General features: G+C 42.3%; 1 protein-coding gene across 1 annotated transcript in view; it reads left to right on the forward strand.

Moving 5' to 3' along the window:
* LOC126260563 (solute carrier family 2, facilitated glucose transporter member 6-like) overlaps window positions 1-18,014 on the forward strand; it is a 107,970-nt gene that overhangs the window by 74,993 nt on the left and 14,963 nt on the right. The window lies entirely within an intron of this gene.

Here is an 18,014-nt window from a genome sequence, read left to right on the forward strand (position 1 = left end):
CATTATGTAATAATTGAAACCTTATACTTATCATAGTCAAAACCGACACTTAGGGAACTAAATGCAGTTAGGATATATAATAGTTTATTTTTCGGTATAATGGGAAAACAAACAGAACTCTGAGTGTGCAGAATTAATTAACTGAGATTGTCATATTCAAAATTTAATTATTTTTCGTTTTCGTAATATAAAAATTAGACAAAATTGTTATCTGTGTCTAATATTGTTGAGGGAATAAATGTGAGTGAATGAGTGTGTGTACGTGGGACATTCGTCAGATTTAAATACAGCATTATATACCGCCTTAAGTAACCTGCAAGACTTACAGAAGCCTGTTGTGGGAAAACGATCCGAGGGAAATTACCCACTTTGCTGATGACGTATGTCTAGGTGTGATCGCTATTGTAACAGAACAGCCAGAAAGTCAACTGGAGTAAAATCTATATCTAAAGTATATTTCCAGATTTATTGCCTTTTTGTTGTCGTTTATTAAACATTACTTTAGTATTTGTATATCAGAATGGCGTAGATGCGTCTGTATGTAAGGATTGGTGCAGGCCAGTTTTCGCATGAGTATGACCATGAGCGAGCAATCTGATTGGCAGCGAGTATGGTTAACCAATCACAACTGAGACGGTTCCCACTCGTTACCTAATAGTTATACAGGGAGTGAGGCCAGAAGAAGGGATTGTCTCACCAGCGTTGAATGCGGACGGTCATGTTAATAGTGCAAGTCAAAATAATGTGTAAAATGAAGGAATACTGAGATCTTTGCATTTTATACGTGCTGTGACTAACGCTGATGTAGTTACAGACAATATTGTGAAGTATGTACGTTTTAGTATTGTATTGTGGGAATGATACCTGCGTGTAAAAATTTGGGCTTCATAGTATCCGTGCGGCAATGTTGCAGTATTCAACCACTGAGCATTTCTTTGCGAGCAGTTCCATTTTTGTGAAATCCACAAGGACCGAATGTAATAACTCATGTTAGTAGTGAAATTAATGACTGTAAGATCGTTGATTCGGGTCGGGTTTGGACAGATTTCTGGCTGCTGTCTGTGTGAAATGAGTGTGCGAATTGTGAACGTGACGAAAACAGCCCATAGTTTAAATGTGGAGTGAATAGTACCGTTTCTTTGGCTATATGGATAAAATAAACCTTTTTGTGTGGAAATTTCGGACATTGTTTTCCTGAAGCCAATCCATTTTCTTACCGCCCGATAAATTTTTTAATTACATTTTTTATACAGAACTTTATTTCATTCCTTGAGTTGGGGGCCTCAGTTATTGCAGATATGAGATGGTGTTTTTTTTTATCAAAGTTGCTTTTACATCATCTTTTAAGTATCTACTTGCCGAGTGGAGGGACATCGAGCAGACGCCGTTCTGAGGTAGATGAATTTTAATTTGCTACCTGCACACGGAGAACTGAAACCACGCCCCGCCGCAAAGCTTACCCTTTAAGCAAGATATGGAACTCTATTTTATCTGATATAAAACAACAACGCTCTGGGTTTCGACCCGCTGCTTCTTAATTTACGATTTATCACTTGCGCCTGTTTCTAGCGCCAGCGGCGCTGTAATTCTTCGCTTCGCAGGGGGCAGCTCTTCCGTTTCTCGCGTATTCGCAGTGGCCTGGACGAGGGGAATAGAGGAGCCGCCGTTTCTGATGTTAATTCACTTCCGGGGTGATAGTGTACTCTGCGATCGCACCTGAAGATAAGGGCTAGATGGATCGCCGAAATATCGTGTAGTGAGGACGATCATATCCGGCAGCATACCCGTGAAGAGGATAAACATATAAGACGCCGGGAAATGAGCCTCGTTTCATACGTGTTTAGCTCCCTTTGAATACTCTAGTTTTCTAGCTATCGTCAGTTGGCATCCTCAGGAAATGCACTCGATATTGCAGTGAATCTATCTCCTAGACGTTCCAGTATATTCTATGGACTAGCTGGAGATGTAATCGAGGTCATGTCCTTTCGTGGTGAACATCAGGTTCCTCGCCGCCAGCTCCCTACTGAAGGAGAAACTGCCTGACTTCCGACACATCGCAGAGCGCTGCCAGCACTGAACACAACGTTTAAGCCAGCAGTGGGGCTTCTTGGGGGTCCACGTTTCTATTCAACTGCCGGCCGAAGTGGCCGTGCGGTTAAAGGCGCTGCAGTCTGGAACCGCAAGACCGCTACGGTCGCAGGTTCGAATCCTGCCTCGGGCATGGATGTTTGTGATGTCCTTAGGTTAGTTAGGTTTAACTAGTTCTAAGTTCTAGGGGACTAATGACCTCAGCTGTTGAGTCCCATAGTGCTCAGAGCCATTTGAACCATTTTTTCTATTCAACAACCAGTCGCTTCCTGGTACTGAAATCTACCAAGCCAGCAGAGAAGCCATCAACCCACCACACGACTACCGACACAAGGTACATTGTCATCAAGCGGCATCCTAGAATTTGGAGCGGGACCGAGGACACTCCAATAACCGGCGCAAGATCAAACGCAAGCGCTAAGTGCGGTCGCCGCATGACAGCCGGTATCCCGCAGTGGCGCCGACGTCTCTCTCACCACCAGCTGGGCGAGCAGAAGCTGTGCTGACTGAACAGACAATACAGTGCGTTTAAAATAAGTTGCGACTTTCGACAGTTCAGTACGGAGCAAGTGGAGGGAAGCGTAGTTGCCAACGTGTGCTGCGCACGTCAATAGGTGACCTCAATACAGAGCCAGTCCAATTCGGTGTGGAATCTGAGAGGATCGCGTGACTGGGTGAACAGCAAGCCGGCAGATCTGCGATAATGCTGAAACGATTTTAAAGAAACTATTCGGTGGTAGACACTCATTCTCGCTCATTCTACCGTTAAATTCGTCAGCTTCTTAATGAACTGCCTATCATTCCCTCGATGGTCATAGTCATTGCGATGTTTCGATAATACGTAAACTAATGCTAGAAGCCGGCCGCGGTGGCCATGCGGTTCTAGGCGCTTCAGTCCGGAACCGCGCGACTGCTACGGTTGCAGGTTCGAATCCTGCCTTGGGCATGGATGTGTGTGATGTCCTTAGGTTAGTTAGGTTTAAGTAGTTCTAAGGTCTAGGGGACTGATGACCTCAGATGTTAAGTCCCATAGTGCTCAGAGCCATTTGAACCATTTTTTAATGCTAGAAATTCTTTGTCTGCAGTAAAAAACAGGTGTCGCTACGAATTTTTGTTTGGTGCATGTTAGGTTCAATGTTGTGTAGGTAATACATTGAATTATTCTTTAAACTTCTGTCTATTTCCAATCTCTACAAAATGGAATGTATGTAATGCGCTCCGTCATGAACTCGTCCGTCAGTGAAAAAGCGAGAATGAAGTATTCATAAATTCTTCGTATCTTATAAATATTTTGAGATACCGAAACAAGATTTTGGCAAATGAAATGAAATGATCGTATGGTATTTATTGGCCGGCATATCCACTTCGGAGTTCGGCCGCCGTATTGCAAGTCTTTTTAGTTGGCGCTACTCTGGCGACATGCGTGTCAGTGATGATGAAGGACACACAACACCCAGTCCACTGCCGGGAATCGAACCCGGGCCGCCTTGAATGGTAGGCGGTAACGCCACCGCTGCGCTATGGAGACGGACTTTGACGAATGATGGCGCGCAAATGATAGCGCGCAAGACGAGAGCATATGATTAATATGCGAAACCTCCATATCTACCGCGATATTCAAGAGACTGCAGATATTTTAAATCAAATAAAGTAATTACAGAGGGCCATCGATAGTTGGTGAAATGACAACTGCTATGTTTTTGTAACAATATAAGTGATGAGTAATTGTAGTTGTAAATTGTCGTAGCTGTGTTGGGTAAGAACCAGAGCTCCAAGCCCTAATAGAAAGCACTGAAGCTCAAATAGTTGTAGGTACAGAGAGCTGGCTAAAGCCTGAAATAATTTCAGCCGAAATTTTTTCAAACGATCTAATGGTGTTCAGAAAGGATAGATTAAATACAGTAGGTGGGGGAGTATTTATTTCTGTCAGAGGTAGTTTCCTTGTAGCGAAATTGAAGTAGATAGTCCGTGTGAAATAGTATGGGTAGAGGTTATACCTGACAATCGGACTAAACTATTAATTGGATCGTTTTACCAACCCTCCGACTCACAAGATGTAGTTGCAGAACAGTTCAAAGAAAACTCAAGTCTCATTTCAAATACGTACCCCACTCACACAACTACAGTCGGTGGTGACTTCAATCTACCCTCGATATGCTGGAAAAATTATACGTTTAAAGCTGGCGGCAGGCATAAAACGTTATCCGAAATTGTACTGAATGCTTTCGCAGAAAATTATTTTGAACAATTAGTTCATGAGCCCACTCGAAGTGTAAATGGTTGCGAAAGCATACTTGGCCTTCTAGCAACAAATAATCCTAGAGAAATAATGAGTATTGGGATGAATACAGGGGGGATTAGCGACCACAAGGCAGTTGCTGCTAGGCTAAATACCGTAACACCCACAACCATCAAAAAGAAACGCAAAGTATATCTATTTAAAAAAAGCTGATAAAATGCTCTTAACGCCTTTTTAAGAGACAGTCTTCACTCCTTCCGATATGATCATGGAAGTGCAGAAGAGTCGTGGAGTGTTTTCAAAGAGATAGTATCGATAGCAATTGAGAGATACATACCACATAAATTAATAAGTTATGGCACTGATCCCCCATGGTACACAAAACGGGCCAGATCGTTGTTGCAGAAGCAACGAAAAAAGCATGCCAAATTTAAAAGAACGCAAAATCCCCAAGATAGGCAAAGTTTTACAGAAGTTCGAAATATGGCGCGTACTTCAATCCGAGATGCTTTTAATAATTTCGACAACGACATGCTGTCTCAAAATCGGCAGAAAACCCAAAGAGATTCTGGTCATACGTAAAGCACAACAGTGGCAAGACGCAATCAATACCTTCACTGCGTGATAACAACGGTGAAGTCACTGATGACAGTGCCACTAAAGCAGAGTTATTAAACACGGTTTTCCGAAATTCCTTCACCAAAAAAACGAAGTAAATATTCCTGAATTCCAATCAAGAACAACTGCCAAGATGAGAAACATAGAAGTAGATATCCTCGGTGTAACAAAGCAGCTTAAATCACTTAATAAAGGCAAGGCCTCCGGTCCAGATTCTATACCAGTCAGGTTCCTCTCAGACTACGCTGATAAACTGGCTCCGTATTTAGCAATTATATACAACCACTCGCTCACAGGAAGATCGACACCTAAGGACTGGAAAATTGCTCTAGTCACACCAATACCCAGAAAGGGAAGTAGGAGTAATCGGCTGAATTACAGGCCTATATCATTTACGTCGATTTCCAGTAGGGGTTAGAAACATATAGTGTATTCGAACGTTATGAAGTACCTCGAAGGAAACGATTTATTGACACATAGTCAGCACGGTTTCAGAAAATATCGTTCTTGTGAAACACAATTAGCTCTCTATACTCATGAAGTAATAAGTGCTATCGACAGGGGATGTCAAATTGATTCCATATTTTTAGATTTCCAGAAGGCTTTCGACACCGTTCTTCACAAGCGAATTCTAACCAAACTGCGTGCCTACGGAGTAACGCCTCAGCTGTGCGACTGGATTCGTGATTTCCTGCCAGGAAGGTTACAGTTCGTAGTAATAGATGGAAACTCATCGAGTAAAACAGAAGTAATATCCGGCGTCCCCCAAGGAAGTGTTATAGGCCCTCTATTGTTCCTGATCTATATTAACGACATAGGAGACAATATGAGTAGCCGTCTTAGATTGTTTGCAGACGATGCTGTCATTTACCGTCTTGTTAAGTCATCAGATGATCAAAAGGACTTGCAAAATCAATTACATAAAATATCTGTATGGTGCGATAAGTGGCATTTGACCATGAATAAGTAAAAGTGTGAAGTTATTCACGTGAGTACTAAAGGAAATCAGCTAAATTTCAATTACGGGATAAGTCGAACAAATCTGAAGGCTGTAAATTCAACTAAATACTTATTGATTGCAATTACAAATAACCTAAATTGGAACGATCACATAGATAATATTGTGCGTAGAGCAAACGTAAAACTGCGATTCATTGGCAGAGCACTTAGAAGGTGCAACAAGTCTATTAAAGAGACAGCTTGCACCATGCTTGTCCGCTCTATTCTGGAGAATTGCTGTGTGGTGTGGGATCCGCATCAGGTGGGACTGACGGATGACATCGAAATGTACAAAGAAGGGCAGCTCGTTTTGTATTATCGCGAAATAGGGGAGATAGTGTCACACACATGATACGTGAATTGGAGTGGCAACCATTAAAACAAAGACGCTTTTCGTTGCGACGGGATCTTCTCATGAAATTTCAATCACCAGTTTTCTCCTCCGTTTGCGAAAACATTCTGTTGGCACCCACCTACGTAGGGAGAAATGATCATCACGATAAAATAAGAAAAAACAAGACTCGCACAGAGAAATTTAAGTGCTCGTTTTTCCCGCTTGCCGTTCGAGAGTGGAACGGTAGAGAGACAGCTTGAAGGTGGTTCATTGAACCTCTGCCAGGCACTTTATTGTGAATAGCAGAGTAATCATGTAGATGAAGATAGATGAAGATGTACACGTTTATTTTTATACGGAGAACTGGCTTTTTCGTAAACTATTGACCTGACTTGCACTCGGTTGTTAATAATACAATATTTCAGGATTATGTCGTAATTTGAACTGCACTACAATATTAATGAGATGAATATTTCTAAGCTCTGCAGCGTTTTGATAAAAGAAGCAGATTTTAACATAGCAACAAGAGAAGTCACGTATTCCTCAGACCTCGTCATAGTCCTTCATGAATGGCTCGTCACTACTTCCCTAGTATGGTTGACAACTGAAGACCAGTCGTGTAGTGTAACATTGGCAGTGGCTTGTTTTGTCAGCATTTCAGCCTCAGTGAGCATAAAAGACTTGTTGCTTTTCGCCACATTACTTTTTACCTAGACCCATATATTCTCAGTCGGATTTAAATGGGCATGATGCGGAGGAAGCCAGATTTAACTATGCCCTTTACTGCTAGCCAGTTCATCGACCTCTTAGCGTGGGGTTTTCACTTGTACAACAGTACAAGTTCCATTAACTTCACCTTATACACGTTAGGCTAAACTTTATCTCATGGAACATTCTTATGTAATATCAGCTTTCCTTCACTGCACTGTTGAAGCTTTATGCATTACAACAGCGTGGTACGGCGGTTTGTCCGTTACTATTGCTGAATTCTTAGGAATGTTTTGCAGCAGAACGTTGTCTTCTTAGCCGGTGAACGTGTTCTTGGACGACACTATTGCAAACCTCGTAGTCAGATATACTGCACTGTTGTTATTAATGCAATGCCAACACAAAACATTTGTTCACAATACTTGATGACTAGGGAACATTTCAGTGCGAGAAAATACGACTTTACTACGACAGCTGACTAACGTTGATGCATCTCATGTGTATCAACACGTGGTACTGTTTACTCATGGTGTGGCAGCACGGGTGATTTACCAACCGAACCGCTGGTAGCGTGGTAGGGAAAGCCGGCTCGCCATTGGTGTTACCTGGGCAACGGCGTCTCGTCCCCCTCCAGTCAGCCAAATGTCAAAAGTCGCAACCAATTTTAAACGCACTATAACTAAAAGCCAACACGCAGCTGACTGAAACATCAGCCGAGGACGGTGCGGAAGAGCAGTGAGTTGTAAATAGTGAAAAAATGATTGATCTTTAATGTTTTAGAGGCGTGGAAAATGTTTTACAAGCTCAGAGCAGCCATCATGACCTCACACAGGGGTCTCTCCGCCGGCCGCCCTGCGGTTCCGTGGTTCCTAGGCATCCAACTATTATGATTCGTACATTACCAGCTAAAGTTAATTTCAAGCCAACACGCACCCCTGATTCATGTACATTTATAGAACTGCATCATTTACTCATTGTGTTACATATATTAAACGACCAGCGACAGGAAACTGAAATATTGTTATCTGAAAAAAAAACCATGCAGCACAAATGAAGCTTAAGTAGGGTTATTATAATTAAAAATGTATTAACATTTACTGATACTCGTTATTATTATTTCTGAACATGCAGTACATCAGACAGTATATTTAAACTTCCGGTTCACTTGAAGTGACTAAGTGAGTCACTTCCTACATTTTGATAGGGCAAGTTCCTCACTCATCAGAAATGCCTTGAGGAGTAGAATCAGAGAAAGTAGATCGATTGGGTCCCAGATCGACCTGTTCTTCCAACAATGAGTCAGACTCGTTCAGTTCGTGGATTTCGATGTATATAAAATCTACTTCTTCACTTTCGTTGGTTTGGTTGTTTGGGGGAAGAGACCAAGCAGCGAGGTCATCAGTCTCGTCGGATTCTGGAACGACGAGGAAGGAAGTCGGCCGTGCCCTTTAAAGGAACCATCCCGGCATTTGTCTGGAGTGATTTAGGGAAATCACGGAAAACCTAAATCAGGATGGCCGGACGCGTGATTGAACCGTCGTCCTAGCGAATGCCAGTCCAGTGTGCTAAGCACTGCGCCACCTCGCTCGGTCTTCTTCACTTTATTCATATAAAAATTCTTTCACATTGTCACAGTTGACTCCTCTGCAATTTTTGAAATTGAAAATCATTTCAAAACTACTTTTCAGCAGTAGCACTCTCCACCACAAATCAACTTACGTGAGCACGTGGTTACTGTGAACCTAGCTCAGTTTCTCAGGAGGTTTCTGTTTCCCACCCAACTTCGGATTTGCTGCAAACTCCGTAACGAAAGGAGTTGCACAGTTTCTTTCGTGAGTGGCAGCCTTTCAAGATTCAATTTGCTTTTTGTGACAGACTTAACGAATAGCCTGAAGCGGAAGTCATCTAACAAATGGGAACTGCTGAAAACTCCACTATATAACGTGATAGTAAATTGTTCTCCAGGTATTATTATTTATTCACGAGAAGCATCTGGTTTCTTGAATGGGGCAAGTTTTGATTTTAGGTGTTCATGTTTCTTAATAATGTTCCAAAACTTAATTTTTTCCTTGACAGAAAAAAGCGGATGCTGTATCACATACAGTTCAAAATGGTTCAAATGGCTCTGAGTACTATGGGACTTAACATCTGTGGTCATCAGTCCCACACCGGCCGGCTCATATACAGTAACGGAGTGAGCGGACAGAATATGTTCACTGTCGAGCTAGCCGGCTGCAGCACAAAACCACTTGTCCTCCCTTCTTCCGCTTCCTCTCTTCACAAAAAATAAGTATTCTATGCCTTGTCCTAAACCCGTCATGAGCACAAGGAGGTCAACAGCTGACCTGGCTGTGTTAGTAGGTGCTGAATGAATGTCAGTGATGTTATTTGTGCTAATCATTCGCCAAAGTGAGACGTTCAATTCCAGTGTATAGCATAACGTATATTATACTTCAGTTATACAAACAGAAAATGAAATAAAAGTGCTCAGTAACTTGATTTTTATCGCATTGTGCACAAAACTTGGAAAGCCGTTATTTTTTATGAATTTTAGCGCCCTTGGTATTTGGCGCAGAAAAATGTTGTACTTATCAAATTTGTAGAGAATGAGGTGTTCTCATAGAAAAGAAATAGATGCCAAACTGCCAGGAGGACAAGAAACGGATTATTTGAATAAACTGAAAAAGGTCTCAAATTTTTTTACGGTTTTTAGAACTACGGAATGTTTAGCCAACGTAAATTTTGTTATCAAAACTTATTTTCCCAACTTTTCCTACCAAGAGAAGGAGTCATAAAATTAAAAACTACTACCCCACCTTTTGTAAAATAATGGGTTTTCTTCCGACATTTTGACTGTGTTATAAACATTTGGGACAGGGCTCCACAATTCTCTTTCTCTAATAGTTTCCAAGTTATGTATTAAAATTCTAGCAGACTTTATGGATACCCTATACAATGTCTGATCCAAGCTATCCAGGCACACCTACATAATGTGGATTTGATCATTAGATATCACTAGAGGCGGACCTACCAGTGTACTAGAAGGTGGGGAGTATTGTGCTGTAACAGCAGAATGGGTCGGTCAGGAAAGCTCAGTGACTGCGAATGTAGAGTAGTCATTGGATTTCACTTGTCCAACAAATCCATCTGAGACATTTCAGTGCTACTGAAGCTGACCAAGTGAATTGCCGGTGATGTGGCTGGGAATTGGAAACACGAAGGAACAACCACAGATAAACAAAGACCAGGAAGACATCATCTACTGACGACCAGGGACTGTCGAGAACTGCGGAGGATGGTGGTACAAAAATCGCCTGAAATCTACATCTACCACTCGTGAGTACCGAAGTGTTACCAGCAGTCTAACTAGCGCAGTGACCGTACGTACGGCGTAAAAATGAATGGGGTACAGCAGTCGAATAGCTTCTCATAAAGCCACACATTTCCGTGGTCAGTGCTAAGTGGCGCTTCAGATGATGTAAGGAACGATTCCACTGGACAGTGAATGACTGGAAACGAATGATTTGGAGTGATGAATCACGTTGTACCTTGTGGCAATCCGATGGAAGTGTTTGGTCTTGGCGAATACCTGAAGAATTTTACTTGGCATCATCTGTAGCGCCAAAAGTGAAGCACACGCATTGTGATACTATGTTATGGGTGTTGATTTTCGTAGTTAGGCTGTACTCTGTTATTTCGCATAAGAAAACGCTGAACGAGGAAGGATATCAATACATTGTACAGCATGATGTATTACGTACTATACGGGAGGAGTTTGGAGCTGGTGATTGTATCAGCGTGGTAAAGCACTCTGTCATAAGGCAGCATCTGTCAGGGAATGGTTTGTGGTCAGTAACCGTCCTGAAATGATCTCCCAAGAGTCTCGATCTGAACCTTAAGAACAACTTTGGGACGGGGTAGAACATCGAGTTCACTGCAGACCTCAGATTTCAGTATCACTGTCTCCTCTGGTTTCGGCTGTTGAAGAAGAATGGGTCGTCATTCCTATAAAGACATTCAGACACCTCACTGAACATGATTCCAGAAGAGCTCAAGCTCTCATAATAATGTCCAAATATATGTGTCACTTATAGTTTAAGATTAGCGTCACTAAACAGTAATCAAAACGTCCTCAGTCCCAGGTTCGAAACCAGCACCGTTTTAATTTTGAATAAAATTAATCAGAAATGGCGGATGAAGAATCCCGGCATAAGAAGTCAACCTCATCCAGCTAAAAATTTGTCAAAGAGGGCGGAGGTGTGGACAGAGAGTCAGGGCTCTCTCGCACCTGGGAGAAGGAAACTACCCCCAAAGGCGGAAGAATCAGCAATGATCAACGGCATGAGAACAATGAAGGCAGTGAATACCACTGACTAAAAACCGATAATGTGTATCCACACGACATATGGCCTTTAATTGCAAAAATGTCATGATATGATCTCGTCACTGACAAAAGATTCCGGACTAGTCCATCATTCGGATCTCTGAGAAGGGATGCCAAGTGGGAAGTGACCATTAGAAAAAGATCCAATGACCAGCGAAAGGATAACGTTCTAAGAGTTGGGGTCTGAAATGTCTGAAGTTTGAACATGGTAGGGAAGCTAGAACATCTGAAAAGGCAAATGACAATACTCAATCTAGATAAAGTGGGGGCGGGGGATCAGTGAAGTGAAGTGGAAAGAAGAAAGAAGACAAGGATTTCTTGTCAAACAAGTATATCAACAGCTGCATAAAACAGTATGACGGGAGTACGATTCGTTATGAGTAGGGAGGTACGGCAGAGAGTGAGTTACTGTAAACGGTACAGTGATGGATTGCTCTCACCAGAATCGACAGGAAACGGACAGCGACAATAATAGTTCAGGTACACATATCGATGTCACAAGCCGAAGATGAAGAGATAAAAAAAATGCAAATTTGGAAATTTGTGGTAAGGTGTTATGGGACGAAACTGCTGAGGTCGTCGGTCCCTAAGCTTAAACACTACTTAATTTTACTTTAACTTAAAGGACAACACACACACCCATGCCCGAGGGAGGACTTGAACCTCTGACGGCGGAAGCCACGCGAACGGCGACAAGACACCCTAAGACCACGCGGCTACCCCGCGCGGGTAGGTAAAGAAAACATATGGGAATATTGAACGGGTAATTCAGTACACAAAGGGACAATATAATCTAATAGCCATTGGGGATTGGAATGACGTTGTAGGAGAAGAAGTAGAAAAAAGGGTTACGGGAGAATGTGGGCTTGGTACTATAATTGAGAGAGAAAAAAACACTATTGAGTTTTGAAATAAATTTCAGCTATAATAACGAATCACAGTACGAGAAGGTATACTTTGCAAAATCCGAGATATACGGGAAGATTCCAATTACATTACATCATGGTCAGCAGAGATTCCGAAATCAATACTCGATTGTAAGGCGTACCCGGGAGCAGACAGACGCAGATCACAATTTAGTAGTGATAGTAGTGATGAAGAGTAGGCTGAAGTTTAAGAGACTAGTCAGGAAGAATCCTTATGCAAAGATGTGGGATACGGAAGCGCTAAGGAATGAAGAGACACGTTTGAAGTTCTCTGAGGCTGTATATACTGCGATAAGAAATAGCGCAAAAGGCTCTTCATTTGAAGAGGAATGGACATCTCTAAAAATGGCGGGAAGGGCACTCACAGAAGTTAGAGAGAGAAACATAGGTAACTGCGAAGAAATCATGAGTAATAGGAGAAAAAATTCAGTTTCCATGAAAGAAGAAAGGGCAAAAACGTCCAGGGAAATTTAGGAATACAAAAATACAAGTCGAACAGAAAATAAATAAATAGAAGTGCGGGGAAGCTTAGGCGATATGGCTGAATGAAAACTATGAAGAAATCGAAAAAGAAATGATTGCCAAAGGACTGACTCAGCGTATGAAAAAGCCAAAACATCTTCTGGTAAATTTAGAAACGAGGGTGGTAACATTAAAAGTGCAGTTGAAACTCCGGTTTTATATGCAGAGGAGAAATTGGATAGGTGGAAAGAGTATATAGAAGGTCTGGGACCCAGTATTAGAATCGGAATATGAAAAAGCTTTGGAAGACTTAAAATCATTTCATTTACCAGGGATAGATATCATTCCATCATAATTTCTAAAATCGTCGGGGAAGTGGCAACAGAAAGACAAATCACGTTGGTATGTTGAACGTATAACTCGGGCGATATAACATCTGACTTTCGGAAAAACACCATCCACACAATTCCGAAGATAGCGAGAGCCAAAATGTGCGAGACGTATCGCACAATGAGCTTAACAGCTCATGCATGCAAGTTACTGACGAGAATAGTATAAAGAAGAATGGAAAAGAAAATTGAGGAACTGTTCGATGATGATCAGTTTTGCTCTAGGAAGGGTAAAGGCACCAGAGAGGTAGTTGTGATGTTGCTGTTCACATTGGAAGCAACACCGAAGACAAATCGAAACGTATTCACAGGATTATTTGACCTGGAAAAAGGGTTCCACAGTTACAAATGCTGCAAGATATTCGAAATTCTTAGAAAAATAAGCATAAACTATTGGAAAAGACAGGTAATATACAATATGTACTCGTACAAGAACCAAGAGGGAACAATAAGCGTGGAATACCAAGAAGGAAGTGGAGGGATTAAAAAGAGTATAAGATAGGGATGCAGTCTTTCTCCCCTTCTGTTCAGCCTGTACGTTGAAGAAGCAGTGACAGAAATGAAAGAAAGGTTTAATGATGGGATTAAATTTCAAAGTGAAGGGATATCAGTGATAAGATTCGCAGATGAGATTGCTGTCCCTATTGTAAACGAAGAAGAATTACATGATCTGCTGAATGGAGTGAACAGTATAATGAGTACAGAATATGGATTGAGAGTAAACCAAGGAAAGTCGAAGATAATGAGAAGCAGCAGAAATAAAAACTGCGAGAAATTGACATCAAGGTTGTTGATCACGAAGTAGATGTAGTTAAGGAATGCTGTTACTTCGTTAGCAAAATAACCCAGTACGAACGGAACGATGAGGACATAAAAAGCGGACTAGTACTAGCATGAAGGAAATTCATAAGCAAGAGAAGTCTATTGATATGAAACATCGGTCGTAATACGAGGGCTATTCGGGAAGTAAGGTCCCATGGGGTGCGAAACGGAAACCACAGTGAAAATCCGATGAAGCTTTGCTCAGATGTGTTGGGCGTAAGCTCCACTATTGCCGTCGATCACGCCACGTCGCTCTTGCCAGTTATGAGCGCACACTACATCCACATCTACATTTATACTCCGCAAGCCACCCAACGGTGTGTGGCAGAGGGCACTTTCCGTGCCACTGTCATTACCTCCATTTCCTTTTCCACTCGCGTATGGTTCCCGGGAAGAACGACTGCCGGAAAGCCTCCGTGGACGCTCGAATCTCTCTAGTTTTACATTAATGATCTCCTCGCAGGTTAGAATCCTACCTGGGGCATGGATGTGTGTGATGTCCTTAGGTTAGTTAGGTTTAAGTAGTTCTAAGTTCTAGGGAACTGATGACCTCTGAAGTTGAGTCCCATAGTGCTCAGAGCCATTTGAACCATCTCCTCGGGAGGTATAAGTAGGGGGAAGCAATATATTCGATACCTCATACAGAAACGCACCCTCTCGAAACCTGGACAGCAAGCTACACCGCGATGCAGAGCGCCTCTCTTACAGAGTCTGCCACTTGAGTTTGCTAAACATCTCCGTAACGCTTACCAAATAACCCTGTGACGAAACGCGCCGCTCTTCTTTGGATCTTCTCCATCTCCTCTGTCAACCCGACCTGGTACGGATCCCACACTGATGAGAAAAGTATAGGTCGAACGAGTGTATTGTAAGCCAACTCCTTTGTTGATGGACTACATTTTCTAAGGACTCTCCCAATGAATCTCAACCTGGCACCCGCCTTACCAACAATTAATTTTATATGATCATTCCACTTCAAATCGTTCCGTACGCATACTCCCAGATATTTTACAGAAGTAACTGCTACCAGTGTTTGTTCCGCTATCATATAATCATACAATAAAGGATCCTTCTTACTATGTATTCGCAATACATTACATTTGTCTATGTTAAGGGTCAGTTGCCACTCCCTGCACCAAGTGCCTATCCGCTGCAGATCTTCCTGCATTTCGCTGCCCCTAAGGATTCTTAGGACAACAGTGTCTGGTGTGAGACTTAGCTTGACGTCATGCAGCCCACGTAACATAACTGTCAGACGTTTCCTTCTGCACGACAATTCTCGGAAGAACTCTGAAGGGGCAATGAAGTTGCTCCTGCAGCGTTTTCGATGGGAGGTGTTTGAATAGAGCCGGTAATTGACTCTCCCTGAGTGTCATCTCTGCTCACATGTACCTCTGACTATGAAGACAATGTTTTGGCACAGGCAACGATCTGTAGATCAGCTTAGAGAATTGGCGGAAAGCACAGACGGCTTCCTTACATGACAAACGTATCGGGAAGTTGGTACAACACTACGACAGATGTCTAAATCGGAGCGGCGACTATGTAGAAATGTAGCCGAAAGCTGTAGAAAATAAAACATATTCTGATTTTTACAGTGGTTTCCATTTTGCGACTGATCAGACCTTAGTTTTCGAATAGCCTCATATGACAAAGAAATTTATGAGAATGTACATTTGGAGCACACCATTGTGTGGTACAGATACATGGACTGTGGGGAAACCGGAAAAGAAGAGAACCGAAGCATTTGAGATGTGTTGCTACAGAGGAATGTTGAGAATTAGGTGTACTAATAAAATAAGGAACGAGGAGGTTCTCCGCAGAATAGACGAGGAAAGAGATATGTGGAGAACACTGAAAAAAGGAAGGGACGAGGTGAGACGACATTTGATAAGATATCAGGGAATAGCTTCCGTGGCTCTAGAAGGAGCGGTAGAGAGTAAAAACTGTAGAGCAAGGCAGAAATTGGGATACATGCAGCAAATAATTGAAGACGTAGGTTGCTTGTACTACTCTGAGGCTAAGAGGTTGGCACAGGAGAGGAATATTCCAGAATTCGAATAGAGAACAGCTGCCAACGTGAGTAACGTAGAAGTAAATATCCTCAGAGTAGTGAAACAACTCAAATCAATTAATAAAAGCAAGTCTTCTGGTCCAGACTGTATACGAATTAGGTTCCTTTCGGAGGATGCTGATGCATTAGCTCCATACTTAACAATCATATACAACCGTTTCCTCGATGAAAGATTCGTACCCAAAGACTGGAAAGTTGCACAGGTCACACCAATATTCAAGAAAGGTAGTAGGAGCAATCCACTAAATTGCAGGCCCATATCGTTAACGTCGATATGCAGCAGGATTTTAGAACATATATTGTGTTCGAACATTATGAATTACCTCGAAGGAAACGGTATTGACACACAGTCAACATGGGTTTAGAAAACATCGTTCCTGTGAAACACCACTAGCTGAGTGCTATTGACAAGGGATTTCAGATCGATTCCGTATTCCTGGATTTCCGGAAGGCTTTTGATACTGTACCACACAAGCGGCTCGTAGTAAAATATGGTTCAAATGGCTCTGAGCACTATGGGACTCAACATCTTAGGTCATAAGTCCCCTAGAACTTAGAACTACTTAAACCTAACCTAAGGACATCACACACACCCATGCCCGAGGCAGGATTCGAACCTGCGACCGTAGCAGTCCCGCGGTTCCGGACTGCAGCGCCAGAACCGCTAGACCACCGCGGCCGGCCGTAGTAAAATAGCGTGCTTATGGAATATCGTCTCAGTTATGTGACTGGATTTGCGATTTCCTGTCAGAGAGGCCACAGTTCGTAGTAATTGACGGAGAGACATCGAGTAAAACACAAGTGATTTCAAGCGTTTCCCAAGGTAGTGTTATAGGCTCTTTGCTGTTCCTTATATATATAAACGATTTGGCAAACCATCTGAGCATCCGTCTTAGGTTGTTTGCAGATAGCGCTGACATCATAAGATCATAATAAACTGGAAAACGATTTAGAAAAAATATCTGAATGGTGCGAAAAGTGGCAGTTGACACTAAACAACGAAACATGTGGGGTGATCCACATGAGTACTAAAAGGAACTCGTTAAACTTAGGTTACACGATAAATGAGTCTAATGTAAAAGCCGTAAATTCAACTAAATACCTAGGTATTACAATTACGAACAACTTAAAATGGAAAGAACGCATAGAAAATGTTGTGGGGAAGGCTAACCAAAGGCTGTGTTTTATTGGCGAGACATTTAGAAAATGTAACAGACCTACTAAGGAGACTACCTACACTACGCATGTCCGTCCTCTTTTAGAATACTGCCGCGCGCTGTGGGATCCTTACCAGGTAGCACTGACGGAGTACATCGAAAAAGTTCAAAGAAAGGCAGCACGTTTTGTATTATCGCGAAATATGGGAGAGAGTGTCACAGAAATGATACAGGATTTGGGATAGACATAATTAAAAGAAAGGCGTTTTTCGTTGCGACGGAATCCTATCACCAAATTTCTCCTCCGAATGAGAAAGTATTGCCGGCCGAAGTGGCCGTGCGGTTAAAGGCGCTGCAGTCTGGAACCGCAAGACCGCTACGGTCGCAGGTTCGAATCCTGCCTCGGGCATGGATGTTTGTGATGTCCTTAGGTTAGTTAGGTTTAACTAGTTCTAAGTTCTAGGGGACTAATGACCTCAGCAGTTGAGTCCCATAGTGCTCAGAGCCATTTGAACCATTTTTTTGCGAAAGTATTTTGTTGACACCGACCTACATAGGGCGTAACGATCACCACGGCAAAATAAGGGAAATCAGAGCTCGTACGGAAAGATATAGGTGTTCATTCTTTCCGCGCGCTATACGAGATTGGAGTAATAGAGAATTGTGAAGGTGGTTCCATGAACCCTCTGCCAGCCCCTTGAATGTGATTTGCAGAGTATCCATGTAGATGTAGATGTACAGGGTGATCAAAAAGTCAATAAAAATTGGAAAACTTAATAAACCACGGAATAATGTAGATAGAGAGGTAAAAATT

The sequence above is a fragment of the Schistocerca nitens genome, chromosome 5, assembly GCF_023898315.1.
Source record: "Schistocerca nitens isolate TAMUIC-IGC-003100 chromosome 5, iqSchNite1.1, whole genome shotgun sequence".
NCBI classification, from domain to species: Eukaryota; Metazoa; Arthropoda; class Insecta; order Orthoptera; family Acrididae; genus Schistocerca; species Schistocerca nitens.